This window comes from Hesperophylax consimilis, chromosome 23, assembly GCF_061612785.1.
Source record: "Hesperophylax consimilis isolate HC1 chromosome 23, BYU_Hcon_1.0, whole genome shotgun sequence".
Taxonomy (NCBI): domain Eukaryota; kingdom Metazoa; phylum Arthropoda; class Insecta; order Trichoptera; family Limnephilidae; genus Hesperophylax; species Hesperophylax consimilis.
In genome coordinates this window covers 17,624,475-17,636,612 of record NC_142858.1, presented here as the reverse complement: position 1 = coordinate 17,636,612, position 12,138 = coordinate 17,624,475, and the positions used below count along the sequence as shown (strand labels likewise).

The window sequence follows — 12,138 nt, the reverse complement described above, 5'->3', positions numbered from 1 at the left end:
TGTTCAAATGAATTAAGTAAAATTAAAATATTCTCGTATTGTTCATTTGATACATATTCACAAACTCGTCTAAATAAAAGTGGATTTTTTTACTAACAAAGAATTAAAGGATAACCTATACATTTGACATCTAATTCAATATTTCACAGATACTTTTATGTACGTGTATGTGTATAAACCTGAAAAGGGAATTTTTAGTATTTGGAGTACCTTCTTACCGACAGACAATTGAACTTTATTTGTCCACAGAAATTATTTGTGTAAAATTTAGTGTGAACGAAAATGAAAAAAAAAAATATTTGAACGGAATATAAGATGAAGATTTGATATGTTGACCATTCTAATTTCGGTTGTTAGTGCTTGGGTAAGTTGTTAAGTAATGTGAAATATTGCTGCCTATTGCGTAATATTCTTATAGACTATGAATTAGTAACTTCCCGACGGATAAAAAAAACATCTGAAATTTTTCTAATCAGAATCAATTCAGATAAACCTCTATAATATTTATTTTCTACGCATGCCAAAGCAAAACGATTCTAGCCTCCTCGAAAACTGAAAAAAATTAAGTAGTGAGCCGTGGTGTTAGTTTGCGAGAAGGCTTGAGTAGAGTTTCTTTTGGCAGGCGTAATCAACAAATCCCCATAATTAGAGTATTAAATACGTTAATGAGACAAAGTTACTGAAAACTTTAAAAATTTATTTATTTTCACAATTCCGCATTGCTTAAAGCCAAATTCAATTAACCATGAGCAGGCATCGTGTCACCGTCCAATAAATAATAGATAAGACAGTCCGGGCTGCCATGTCCAACAACCCTTATGAAGTATTCAAAACGAACCTTAACTGTGCGCTACATCCTCTACATTCTCTACAACTACATTACGGTCTCTACTGACCACAGATCTGTTGCAACCTCTCCCTCTTTCTCGTAAATGACAGAATTAGAGATTTTAACTGACCTTTCAGTGCCAGATACATACAGAATAAGGATCGGGGAACTTTTTCAGATATATAATAATCTTAGCCTTGAATGAATGTAAAACTAACTGATATAGCTACAAAGATATTTATTTTAAATTTCTCGGAATCCGAAAAACACGAGATTTCCAATATATAAAAAAGGTTTGTTTAAACACACACCGACACTAAACCAGTCTCTAATTCCGACAAACACCAGCACAAAACACGATCACAAAATCAAATACACTTATCGTCATCTACTTACACGACTAAATTTGGAATTAACTACTTACAATACATTGCACATAAGCAATATAACGCATTACCTAGTAATCTAAAACTTCCGGCAACGAACAAAAAAACATTGGCAAAAGTTCTTAAAAGCTATTTCCTCAGCAGTTTTATTAATGACTGACGCATTCTTTCTTTGGAACTCCAAAATAACTTCTGCGTTTATTTATTTTAATGTATCTATGTTGTCTTGTCTTTAATATAATGTTGTCTTTCCCGAAATGAGTTTTGTATACTCACTGGGAATAATAAATTATAACTTATTATTTTGTAATAAATAAATAAAATAAACGGGAAATACATTAATAATTTAAAATTTGAATAATCTAAAATGTAGGTATGATAAACCCGGAAATAAATTGGAAAAACAACATAAAATAATAAAACCAAAATACTGCAACATTTGAAAGAAGTTTAAAAAATAATATTTTTAAGAAAGTCATGAAATAAATTTTATTTTAGGAAATGTTTTTATTGATCTTTATTTTATTTTCACCTAAATTGGGTAAATTTAACCCATTTTCTCTACCCCTTGTAGTATAGTTTTAACCTTTAGCCTGCTTCTCAAGACAACGTTGCTTGTATCAGACAGAGAGGATCCAACGGACCCTTCAGTGACAATGCCCGACAAGGTGGCTATTTTAGCAATGTAGTCTTGCCCGCAGTTAGCTGCAGTGGTATTAAATAGAAGCCATTATATGGATGACGACACATAACGAGTGAAAGCGGCCCATAGCATAGAGAATAAAGCAGAGAGCAACTCTGCTGGTAGGATCACCATCAAATTGTTACGTGCAATTTCTAGTTCAGGCCAATCCCGGGCCTGCTACGAGCTCGCGGGGTAATTTTAGTGTGACCGCCCGCATGCGCCATTTCCACTCGCTAATTTATTAAATTCGCTATACAATGACGATATTAACGATAAAATATGTATCAACTATCACGTATTCGACATTATTTACGGTCAGAACTGAATATAAAAGTCTGAATGCGAAAAGAGCGAAGAAAGGCGTGTAAGGAGAATATATGACGCACATGTGAATGGTAGCAGAAGTCGGGGACGCCCGAGGAAGACATGGCACGATCAAATGAATCAGATACTTGAGTCGGGCCATGTCAAGAGTCAGAATAATAGAATAGTAAGTATGAGACGATGTATGAATGTGAATGAGGCAAGGAGTGTGTGCCAAGACCGAGTTGTTTGGCCCGTCCTCTCTGCCTACCCCTGAGGAGAAACGGCGATGGTTCTTTAGTATGCGAAAGGAAAACGAGAGGGATTGAAAAGTCGCTCATAACTTTTCGTGTGTCGGTACTAAATTATCTCGGTGCACCAGCTGATTCGATTTTCGTTTTATATTAATTATGTTTTATAATTATATTCGGTATATTTATAATTATTTTGTGCAAAATGATGTTTTTTCAGATTGTACCGTCTTACCAAATAATGTTTTTAAAAAAATAGTACGTAATCTACCGTGTTTAGTTTCCCCAGAATAGCAATATATGATGTTTATGTGTGGTGTTCTTAGTTTTGTTAGTAAAGCCAAGTTGTACGGCAATCCATCGCCACGCCTCTCTGCTAGAAAGCAATAATAATAATAAGAATGTGTAAATATCCTTTCTAGTGCTAATGAAATATCGTATTATTACGTTATATTTTTTGCCTCAAGAACAGTAACAGAAGTTTAAAAGTAGGACCATCCTACAGGGGCGTGTGGTCATATTTGAATTGATAATTTATTTGAATTTAACAACATTTGCGGCTGAAACTAACGACTTTAGTTAACGCAGGATGCAGGTAAGACATTATGGCAGAAGGTATATCTCTAAACAAGTTACCAAACTAAAACAAAGCAACAAAATTTTAATTACTTTATGCTGTTTTTAATGTTTCTGTGGAAAAGCACGGGCGGTGACAGCATTATTAACTATCCCGCAGCCAAGTGGGGGAGTAGGTAGTACCCAAAATTACTATCCTCCTTATATTAGCTTAAATACTTGACATATCATTTTAGTATTTAAATACTCCTGCGAAAGTACATAATTTACCATTAATAATTGAGATTTCTATAGTTTAAAAGCCCATAAGACAGAAAAATGCATGGGGTCGTCGGAAGACCCACTTGATTACAGACGTTTTGTTTGACATCTTGGCCTATCAAGAGTTTACAATAATACTCGTTTGTTTATGCAGTAGAACCTCCATTGTCCGGATCAATTATAGAGGATGACGGTTCTGTTGTGAATACCGGAGAACACAATTAATTTTAATTGAGTGTCTTTACCTCAAAATGCAATTGATATTTTTTTATATACAAGTTCAGTGGTTCATTTTCCTGAAATAAAATTTAATTTTAATTTTGATTAACATAATCAATGAAAAACTTTTGATCAGTGGCAGCTCGTGAGTTTTGTGGGTAGTATAGTGCTAATATTACGAAAAAATAAGACATTATTGATATTGTTGTATCCGAATATGATTTTTTTTTTGAAAATTCGGTTTATTGCACGGATTTCCTAAAAATCTTCACACAAAAAAAAAACGAATTTTCTAAAAAAAAATTAACATTTTCGGATACAATAAAACCAATAATGTCCAATTTGTCAAACTAAGCACCCTATCACACTCAAAATTCACAAGCCGCCACTGCTCTTTTATTTGATGTGCAGCAAATTCATAAAAAAATGTTTTACCCGTAAAATCGAGGTCCGTATAGTGGAGGTTACAATATATCATAAAAACGTCTTATTTAGAACGGTGGTGCATAATATGTTGGTACATGTAATTAAATTAAATTCATATTTCAAATGAACGTTGTACCGCGCCCTTCGATTAGCTGTCTGACCGATGGCGTCGGCTGACAACGTAATACGTTCTACGCCGTAGTACAGGGGGTGCTGGCCGCATTACGTAGATATTAGGTAGCGCGTGACGCGGCGATTGACGCGGGGAGTGAAGACCGTAGTACTCCACATTATTCGTCTATTTTAATATTGAAAGCTACGCGATATGTTCGCGGAACACGTAACACGTGTGTCGCTGCTTGTATATGGCTAGACGGAGCGGCAGACGGGATGACGCGCCGCACTCTCTTAATATATCTATTTTTATAACTAGAACTGATAATATACACAAGTCTATCACAGGAATCAGCTTAGACTCATTTTGTAAGACGTTTCCTGAACATTTTACATCTTTTAACAGAATCAATGAAGCAATTCACAATTAACCTTAAAATAAAGATTCATGTGGAAAACTAAAACAAACCTTGATTGAACCATTTAACCCTTTCATCCCCAGTGTTAGTTCAAATTAACATGAACTTTGTGAATTTTTTTACCGTAACGGTAGCGATTTAGAAAAGCCACGTTTTCTTATAGTTTGTAGTCTTTTCTGTGGCGTCTATTTTTTCCGCTCGGTTAAAATCCTTATTCCCGCCACAACAACGATAAATATTTTGACATCTGGTGATTGTGAGTTTCATAGAATGTCTGCCGTCATTGATTACTTAATTTAAGGTGAGATATCAATATTTTATACTCGAATTACAAATATTTTAACGCATTAAGATGTGTTCTATAATAATAACATCAGTTTAATTCACTGATCACAGTCATTTCCCAGAATATTGTAAATGAATTTCAATGTTCATTCAAATTAACACTAGTAGTGACGGACATGTTTTCGACTTGTATGGCGAATTTTTAAAGATTTATTATCTTAGATTATTTCTTTATTTATGAATGAATTTTAGTTAAAATATTATTTGTTTGTACCTTAGAGATTATCACTACATTGTCAATGTGCATTTTCGACATGAAACAGTTATTTGTATTACTTTTGTGTTATGTTTATTTTACGTTACTATTTAAAAAAAATACCTTCTGACGCCCAATGTTAATCCAAATTAACATAGAAAAATTTCTAAAAAAAAAAAAAAAATTAAATGCCAAAAATTTTTAAACAATTTTCTGAGGTATTATCAAGCATTTCATATTTTATATGTGTGGAAACAATAATGCGGGTGTGAAAGGGTTAAGACTGACTGTTATGCCTGATCACAATTCGATTTAAAGTTTAAACTGGCCCACAGTCAGCGTTTAACGGGTAGGTATAGTTCAAATCAAAAAAATCTAAATGCTGCGCTGATTGTCAATTTGATGGTAGTCAAAATCGTTTTTTATTAAACGTTTTCAAACGTATTAATGTTGGTGTTTTTTCGCGATATTCCACGTATTTCTATTTTTCTCGATATTGTTCTCATAGTTCAATTTTATTTTTTAATATATAGCATACGCCCTATGGACTTTTACAAACATGTACATAATAATTCAGGCGAATAGTAAGCAAAAGTAAAATTTTCTTTTAAAATTATGTAGAACTGTCTAGAACCCAAGCAGAAGAAATTATAAAGAAAAAAAATATTATGCTAAACTGTAATTATATTTGAGATATGTTATTATACCCTTCTTGTAACTTTATTCCGAGCAGTTAAACAAATCTACAATTTGTTTCATATTATATCCAACGTTGCCTAAGAATATTTATTTATTTATTCAGTTTACATTTAATCAGTTTGTACATAAGTATTATATCGTAAAATAAAACTAATTATGGTTTTCATCCTTGTGACTTTAACTGAGGCAGCATAATATGGAATAAGTTATTTAAATTTGTGAGAAAGGAATATGAATTAAAACATTAATACAAAACAAAAGATTATATAAAACGAAAAATTTAGAAAACTTTTATAGCCATGGAGAGAGGTTGTAGATATAAATCAAATCATAATAGAGATATAAACAATAGATACATAAACATTATTCACAAACCATCAGAGAAATATTATTTTATGGACCTCTTGTATTTGGTAAGTTTGCAACTGAAAATATCAACCTTAGATAATACGCTATTATAATTATTGCTTAGTCTGTTCAGTTAAGAATTCTGCTTAGAGTTCGTTTTGCTTTGATCAACCCTAATGCTCTTATAGTAATTAACATATTGTGACGAATCTTCCTTTATGGTTAGATATCCCTTAAAACGGAGGAGATAATTTAGTTGATTATTTGACGCCCAAAATTTCGGTTTCCAAAAAGAGCACATTGCTTTTTTCAGTCTTCAGCAAATTTAATCAGTACTTTCTCATTGTAAAGATTGAAATTGAAAAAGTTATTTCATTTGATATGGAGGTAGATAATTTAATTCACTAAAACATGGGTAAATGGCACTTTGAACAGTCCATTCATTAATCTCCTTCTGAACGGACGAAGTCAAATAGCCAGCGTTTACGTTACGGAAGGAAGCATTTCAAGCTAGCAGGGATCATCAATCATTCCCATCATAATAGAAGGGAGTTAGTGTAATTAGAAGAAAACTAATTATAAAATACGTTAACCTAACTGGCCAGTCATAAAATGTTTTAATGGATAGCTTCCCATAAAAAAGGTTACGAACTACCTTTTTTTCCTACATAAGCAAACATTGAAGTCCACTTTGGAATATATCTACTTTATATAACTGCATACCTAATAAATTAATGCAATGAAATTTTAGTTTAAAAAGGTTACTGCACAATTTAGGACTGTTTTTCTTAGTATTAAAAATTCTAAGATTCAATCGAAAACCTAAGTTATAAATTAAAAATTCAAGTGTGCCACCCTAACATTAATATATGTTTTAGTATTACGAACTCTAAGATTTTATTGAAAACCTAAGTTATAAATCGAAAATTCAAGTATGCCACCCTAACATTTATACAGTTTTTCCAGAGCTTTAACATTTTTATATTCTTTTTTATAAACATTCCTTATTAGCTGTCATACTTCATACGATTTTTTGATAACTAATAATTTTTTTTGTTTATTATGTTTTTGGCTTCCACATGGCGTAGTAACATGTGTTATGTGTGTAAGTATAAGCAGGGTTAGTAAATTAGCAGTAGTAGATATCTTAAATCATAAGAATAAAATTAATGAGAAAAAAAATATATATATTTATAATGTACTAATCATACAGTGGGTAAATATTTAAAAAAAATATAAATAATAAAGTTTTAAGTTTTAGAAAAAATATTTTGAAATAGATTTATGAAAGATTGTATTTTTTGGCACATATTTGCACGAAGACTTCAACTGATTCGGAACAATCGTGTTATCTTAGTCGTGTTCGTACAAATAAAGTGATTACACAAAATATTTCTAAATAGGTACATATACCTAGGTATTTTTTAAGAAAGACTGTATTTTATGAAAGGCTGTATTTTTTGGCACATATTTGCACTAAGACGTCAACCGATTCGGGACAATCTTGTTATTTTAGTCGTGTTCGTACAATTAAAGTGATTAATTTGTTTTCAATTTCTAGAAAAATAATGTTTGATAAAGTTAAACCAAAATCGTTTTTATTTTTGTAATTCATATTGTTTGAAATTATTGTATCAATAATGAAAAATAGTCTACACTTGTCGTCAAGACAACATTTAATAGCATTCTCTTCTCTGTAGACACTTCCACGGAAACTGAAAAATCATTGTGTATATTTTCTTAATTATCGGAAAAATCCAAAAAAAATTCCAGGAATAAACGAAAATCGTTTAATAACGTAAGAAATAAAAAATTTCCGTCGATGTTTGCTTAGTCTCCGTCGCTGGAAACGGTTCTCGTTGTCCTTGGATGTTTCCCAATTCTCTGATAACACATTAAATAGTGTGTTTGAGTTTACTTAGCGAAGGGCTTACGACTAAGCTCGCCTTTCAAGTTCATAAACACATTTATTAATTTACTGAGAAGTATTACGTGATGTAGAATCAAATCAACAAGACAACTGGAACTGGAAGAAGTAAAGACAAGCATTACATTATAATTGTCTTTGTCTACTCGTTCTATTCTGTTCGATTCCGGTCTCAGAGCAAACCTAACGGGTAAAATTTCCTTATTATATCTAATCGGGTTGCGATTGTGGGTATTATTATAAGGGGAACGATTGCACGTCCCTTTTCATATAAAAAATTGGATTTGATGCCAAAATACCCAACCAAATTGAATAATATATTTTTTTGATAGAAATTATATCAAATATTGATATATGCTACTTTATTTATTTATTATTTTTAATGATAAACTAATGTTTATAAGACAAGTTATTTTATGCATAGCACAAAGGATAACAAATTATTATAAGTAATAATTAGTCGCTTGAAATATCCATACAAATTGAAAATATGTATTATTCCCGTCGCGTCGGCGGCATTTATTTTTACTCGGGAGATATTTTCAATTTGTATGGATATTTCAAGCGACTAATTATTGCTTATGATGATTTGTTATTTATTTGGGTTTCAAATTGTAATTTAATGCTAAGCATAGGTCATTGGGGTTATTTTACACTAAAATGGCACTATGCAAATTAGCCCAATATTATTATTTCTATTAAAGACATTGATTTAAGAGACAACTTTGTCAATTATTTGAGAGTTATTTGTGATTTTTCAAAAAATTATTTTAACCTTTTTACTATATAAATATGATGAAATATAAAATAAAAATTGTAAAACAAAAAAAAATTGGTGGACAAAATTTAAATTACGAACGAGGAACAAGAAAACGTTTTTTTACGTTTCATCATACTAACACAGTTAATAGTGTAAGTTTATAATAATTAATACATAAAAATTTCCAAAGTTACCTCTAAAATCTAGCGAAATTAATTTCTTTAATGATTTATATTTTATAATATAAAAATGTGTACCAGATATTTACTTTATTTTGGCCTCAAATCAAAATTAAAGTTTTTTTATTTTTTTTATAGTGAATACCTCACAAGAGTCCAAACTGCTCCCGTCTGGAGCCAGTGAGACTATGGCATCCCCAATTGGGGGATGTTGTGAGGCTGAAGGTAAGTGGGGAAGGGAAAGAGGAAGGTGGGGAAGTACCTGGCTATTCAGATCTAGTCACTAAACACGGCTAAAGCCATTTGGAGCAACGTTTCAATTCTGAATGGTGGTCTTACACCAGGGCGATACTGGGAGTATCTTCCACTCTGTAAAGTTTTATGTAAAAAATAATGCTTCTCAGTGTGTATACGACAACACAACACATGCGAATGTTGTGATAGCATTCAGAGGCAGATTGACAAGAGTGGACACAATCCTCGCTCAATCCTGGCTAATCGACTTGGGTGGTGGGTTTTTACCTAATTTGAAAACATTTTCCTAGAATACGTCTTATTTTCTTCTTAATGATTTGTCTTAAAATAGCTCTTCTTCTCATAACCATAATCTCTCCGTTGTGACTTTGCAATCTATATGTTTGATAATGTTTTTTGTCAAAACAGTTTGGCAGTGCATATGCAAGGTAAAATAGCTGTAACTTGTGTAAATAATTATATCCAACAGTAGTTTTTTCATATAATGAAGTTCAATTTTACACTTTTATGTTGAATTTAAAGTTAAACAAGAATCCAACATTGTTGAAAATGTTTTGTCGTTATTTTGTAATGGGGTCATCAGTCTAATTTCATTAGCAAAGGTACTGAGTTAATGAAATCTCCGAAGTGGAGAAATATGGAAAAGATCGCTCAACAAGAACAATCGACCAGTGAATAGCTACCCTCAATCCAGGCCACGGGAAACGGGGCAAACGTAGAGCCTTCATAAGGCCTGCCGACCGCCGCCTGCCGCTGCCGGCATCCATGTGCTCCCGGCGCACAGTGGGCTGAAAATCGCCTCTCATAGACATAGAAACTTGAATTTTCAAGGGTATTTTTTTTGGCTAGAAATGGATTCTGCTGATCATTACTATGCTATAAAATGTCGTACGAAGCAATTGCGTGTACAAATGAAGGAGTTATAATTTTTTTAAGAAAAATTTGTATGGCGCTGACATTAAAAATGAGGCTATCTCTGGAATCATAAGGTTGGCCGTTCTATCCTTACATACAGATAATACTACTATTTATTTGTATTTTTTTGACATACTTCATATTGTGGCGCAAGGTGCGATTTTTTTTTTAAAATCCTAAAGTTGAAAAAAAATCTTTTTTTTGTTGATGATTCATTTTAATGCTTAAATGCTTTACATATGAGTATGCTTTGTCTAGTTTACAATATTTTATTTACACTCCAAGCCAAAACACTGTGCACAGTGAGCTGAAAATCGCCTTTCATAGACATAGTGACTTGAATTTTCAAGTGTATTTTTTTTGGCTAGAAATGGATTCTGCTGATCATTACTATGCTATAAAATGTCGTACGAAGCAATTGCGTGTACAAATGAAGGAGTTATAATTTTTTTAAGAAAAATTTGTATGGCGCTGACATTAAAAATGAGGCTATCTCTGGAATCATAAGGTTGGCCGTTCTATCCTTACATACAGATAATACTACTATTTATTTGTATTTTTTTGACATACTTCATATTGTGGCGCAAGGTGCGATTTTTTTTTTTAAAATCCTAAAGTTGAAAAAAAATCTTTTTTTTGTTGATGATTCATTTTAATGCTTAAATGCTTTACATATGAGTATGCTTTGTCTAGTTTACAATATTTTATTTACACTCCAAGCCAAAACACTGTGCACAGTGAGCTGAAAATCGCCATTCATAGACATAGTGACTTGAATTTTCAAGTGTATTTTTTTTGGCTAGAAATGGATTCTGCTGATCATTACTATGCTATAAAAATTTGTATGAAGCAATTGCGTGTACAAATGAAGGAGTCATCATTTTTTTAAGAAAAATTTGTATGGAACTGACATTAAAAATGAGGCTATCTCTGGAATCATAAGGTTGACCATTATATCCTTACACACAAATATACTATTATTTATTTGTATTTTTTTGACATACTTCGTATTGTGGCGAAACTTGTGATTTTTTTTAAAAAAATCCTCAAAGTTGAAAAAAAAACTTTTTTATGTTGAAGATTCATTTTAATGCTTAAATGCTTTACATATGAGTATGCTTTGTCTAGTTTACAATATTTTATTTACACTGCAAGCCTAAAAGCATTTAAGCATTAAAATGAATCATCAACATTAAGAAGGGTTTTTTTCAACTTTGAGGATTTTAAAAAAAAAAATCGCACCTTGCGCCACAATATGAAGTATGTCAAAAAAATACAAATAAATAGTAGTATTATCTGTATGTAAGGATAGAACGGCCAACCTTATGATTCCAGAGATAGCCTCATTTTTAATGTCAGCGCCATACAAATTTTTCTTAAAAAAATTATAACTCCTTCATTTGTACACGCAATTGCTTCGTACGACATTTTATAGCATAGTAATGATTAGCAGAATCCATTTCTAGCCAAAAAAATACCCTTGAAAATTCAAGTCTCTATGTCTATGAAAGCCGATTTTCAGCCCACTGTGCGGCGAGGGCAATGCGCATAGCTCGGATCGATGTACACAATATACATACCACATACAACATACATAACATACAAACATAATATAGTCTACCACCCTCGCCCAAATAAGCCCAAATGGTTTATTAATTGCAGGCCACACTTCATTAACCTGTGTCATTTGACGAATATATTAACGTATATTAATAGTTGTGGATTCGTGCAGAGAATTTAAACATGAAAACACCTTAATATAAACAATAATAGGCGTATTGCACACCCCTGACCTGCGTAGAGGATCCTAGTTTTATCATTTTTCTCCAGGGTGTACTTTAATATTTATATTTTACTCAAAATATAAATAGGGAGTCAAATTTGCTTGCTCCAGCTGTCAGATTGTCAGATGTTGGTTCACGCGTGTAATTACAGACGCAGCATATCTGAACACTTAAAAATAATGACCACTATGAAAATAGCATTCAATAAAAAAAAAACAAGAAATGTTTAGCAGAAATGTAGTGAATCTCGCATTATAAAAT

General features: G+C 31.9%; 1 protein-coding gene across 14 annotated transcripts in view; it reads right to left on the bottom strand.

Annotated features, from left to right (window-relative positions):
• LOC149412399 (coiled-coil domain-containing protein AGAP005037) overlaps window positions 1-12,138 on the bottom strand; it is a 408,813-nt gene that overhangs the window by 351,910 nt on the left and 44,765 nt on the right. The window lies entirely within an intron of this gene.